Raw genomic sequence first — 4,041 nt, 5'->3', positions numbered from 1 at the left:
GGCTAGTAAAGAGAGCAAAACACTGGCTTGCATCCACAGATGCTTCTCAAGCAAATCCTGGGATTTCATTCTCCCGTTGTACTTGGCCTTGGTGAGGCCGCAGCTGGAGTACTGCATCCAGTTTTGGGCTCCACAATTAAAAAATGATGTGGAGAAGTTTGAGAGAGTCCAGAGAAGAGCCACGCGCATGATCAGAGGTCAGGAAAACAGACCTTATGATGAGAGGCTGAGAGCTATGGGATTCTTCAGCCTGGAAAAGCGCAGGCTCAGGGGCAATCTGATGACAACCTATAAGTTTATCAGGGGTGATCACCAGGATCTGGGGGAATGATTGTTCACCAGAGCCCTGCAAGGGATGACAGGGTTGAATTGTTATAAACTTCTGCAAGACCATTTCAGACTGGACATAAGGAAGAATTTCTTTATTGCCTGAGCAGCCAACGTCTGGAATAGCCTGCCATCGGAGGTGGTTCAAGCACCTACTCTGAATGCCTTTAAGAGAAAATTGGATGTTTATCTTGCTGGGATCCTGTGACCCCAACTGACTTCCTGCCCCTCCCAAAGTATTAGCCTACTAGATTTTTCTCAAAGAAAAGATTGTAAGATTTTTTTGTTTAACAAGGGTAAAACAATGTATTTTTCATAGCTTTATTACTTGATATTCTCAATTTTTGGCTAAAAGTTTTCTCTTTCTCTCTCTCCTTAAAATCTAATGTTACCATTTAAATTTTCAGCTCCAATGGTGAATATTGGATAAAGTTATAAGCAACTGAAAGCAATTATTGTCTGACACCTTCCATTATAATCTTAATAATATTCAGTACTATGAATCCCAACCATAATTAGAAAAATACTCACCCTACAGCTGCTGTTATATGGCCCCTTAGTTTAACTTACTCAATTTGTATAAAGAGATGGTTTTACACTGTTAATTTAATTTAATCACTAAACAATTTAGTCAACTATGTGAGTGCTAATATCAGTGTTCTGTTAACGTTGATATGAACAAAACCTTATTTGCCTAAACATTTATGAAAATTAGGTACAAAAGATGTTGCTTCAGTATACTGAATTTTGATTTCTAATATACCAAAGTGTTTTTTGTAGTTTTTCTTCATGTATACTGCAGCACTATTTGCTTTTCTTCATTCATTTTTCAAAAAAATATACCAAGATATTGTTCGGAACAATAACACAACATTTTTTCATAGTCAATGGCCTTTGCAACAAATATACTAAGATCATTTTTGGTAGGATTTTGAGCAATTGATGAACTCTATATAAAAAATCAATGAACTGTATATGCATGGTGCAAGTCAATCAGAAAATTGCTGTTGTTATTAAGACAACCTATATATCTAAGTAATGCCTATGGTTTAATTAAAAAAGAATCCTTTGCAAACACTCATCAATAATTGAAGTTCTGAGTACTTGAACTAAAGTCTTCCTTTTCATGGTCTCCTTTTGATCCTTCTCCAAGCAACAAAGTTCTACTTCTATGGTAAATTACGTACACACCAAATGTAAAGGAACAGCACTTCAGCAAAAAAAAAAATTAAATTCCCACGTGTTTTTTTTTAACAAACTGGGTTTTAACAAAATAAAACCTTTTTTCCTCAGAAAGTATCTGCTTTGTGTATATATACAATTTGAGTTTGTATCTGAACCAAAACATTTTTCAACTGAAAACATCATTTTTCAAAGAGTTATCTGTACAGTCTGTGTATGTTATTTGGGCTGCCACCTAGCACTCAAGAGTGTGCTACAGTTGGATTGAATCCACCTCAACAGCATCAAGGGAGGGAATAGAGTGTCTGCCCTCCGAAATTAGTACTCCACCACTGATTCCTAACACCACTGTGCTAGAAGGGGGTAGGATTTTGTCATGGGATAGGGATTGTTGATATTAGGAACTTTTCTTGATCTAGTAAAATGCTATTTATTGAAGACAGCATGTTTGTCCAACATCCATTTTTGGTCCTAGAAATGTATGTGCTCCCTCAACCTTCCATGTCACATGTATTGGCATACCTGTGCACCCCTGCACTGAAAAAATGGTGGCAGGGCTCTTTGAAATAAAACATGTTGAATGAGCTTTAATTCAAAGCAACCTGCTGCCATTTTTTCAGCATGGGGATGCACGGGGACACTGATATATATGACATGCAGGCTCTTTTAATTAGCGTGGCTCCCTAATGAAAGTGCCCAGCACCATGTCCCAGAGTACATTTAAAAACACCCTTCTATTCTTAGCTTTGGTAGTGGATTAATCTAAACTACAAAAAAGCACTCTACAAAGTGCAAAGATAGAGTATACACATCAGGCATTAGTGTGGAATAACCATTGTTCTTTATAATTACAGTTCATTACAGCTTCCTGTATAGATATAAGTCTTAGAGATTGAGAACTTCTCTATGTATTTTATAAAGTGGGAATGGATGGCAAGTACAGTTCTAAATGCTATTTTAAAATTAAATTGAATTGAAAGTTGTGACGTTAGATCCCGTGATTTCAAACCACTATTCTAACTACTGTTATTCCTTATTCATTTATAAAAAGAATCCATTATCCATCATTAACTGGGAACATACTAAGATTTTCCAGTGACTACTGTGCCTTTTCAATATATGCTTTTTCATTTTGTGATAAAATTTTAGGCCATTGAGGTTGATCTATTATTTGCTTTGTAAGTCATATTGCATTTCACAGTTTTAAATGTGTCTCAGTTCTAGTTTGTTTTTGTTTTGGGGGCTTTTTGCTTTCATAAAGATAAACCACACATTTCCTTTCCTGTGAAATGAGTTATAATCATGTTCTTTATATGAAAGATTAACCCCTGCACCATCATTCTCAGCATAAACATTCCTTGGGAAAGGATATTTGGCAATAAATTATACACAAATATTTAACCACATTTTATAACATTCAAAAAGCAAACAAAATATAATGTAAACACTTCCATCCTAAGGTTTATTGGGAATGATTAAAATTAAATTCATTATTCCAATCTGAAACTGGTGAAAAGAATAAGCATCAAAGAGGTAAAAAGCTTACAAATTAAATTATCTTCATGATGACAGCACTTTGGAAACTTTGACTACCTTGTTCTCACTTTTTGGGTCAGAAGATACAATTTTAAGGTTTAAAAAAGAGATTGGGTCATTGTGTTATCTCTTTCTAATTTCAGCGTTAATCTTTCATCCATCTTGCTCATGACAATGGCTTCAAATTATGCAGCTTTTGTTCTTTTTTATTGCCTGGGTCAGAAGAATGTAAGAGTAGAAATGGCATGCTGAAAATGGTGCAAGCTGCTGCAACATTTTGAACCATAATTTTTGTTCTTTTCAAAATTATAAATTTTGTTCAGTGTCTAAGAATATTTCAGGATAAATTTTCAAGGTAGGCTGTAGGGAAACACAACTTGCCTCCCATTAATCCAAGTGCAATTTAGTAATACAATCTCTATGCAAACAACTTTGAAAATCTGCTTCTGTTATACTATCCTGTGTTATTCCAGGATTTATTCAGCATTTTTCAGCTTGTCTTAAGTATTAATTCTCCTAATGGAGTTGCTAGTTAAAAAATGTGCAGGTGTCATACTGAAAGATCAGATGAACATATTATGGGTTTAGAAAAGAATGATCTATGCAAGGGTAAGCTAGATGAGTATTAGCTGGAAAGGAATAAAAGGTGAAATCATAGTTTGAGGGGCTATTGTGTGAAGACTGATTAAATGTGTCTGCTGATGTTGCAGATATTGAAGATGATAGTCAGAAATTATAGGGCACAAAAAGGAATATGAATCAGTAATATAAAGAAAAGAAATATACACAATGCTTTAATAGCATATTAGCCAATTAACCGTCAAGGGTGACAGAGGGTGGGGGAGTGGAAGATGGTGGAGCTCTGTGCCTCCCCTATCTGGGTCTGCTGCCCCTTTCTCTCCTGCTGCTTGGGGTCTAGGCCCGCTCCCCCCTCCCCACCGCAGTGGCAGGGGAGGTGTAGCAAAAATAGATACTTTTCTCTATTTTCTTTGTTCC

The sequence above is a fragment of the Gavialis gangeticus genome, unplaced genomic scaffold (assembly GCF_001723915.1).
Source record: "Gavialis gangeticus isolate Ggan-Ray unplaced genomic scaffold, GavGan_comp1, whole genome shotgun sequence".
NCBI lineage: Eukaryota > Metazoa > Chordata > Crocodylia > Gavialidae > Gavialis > Gavialis gangeticus.
This window is presented reverse-complemented; position numbering follows the sequence as displayed.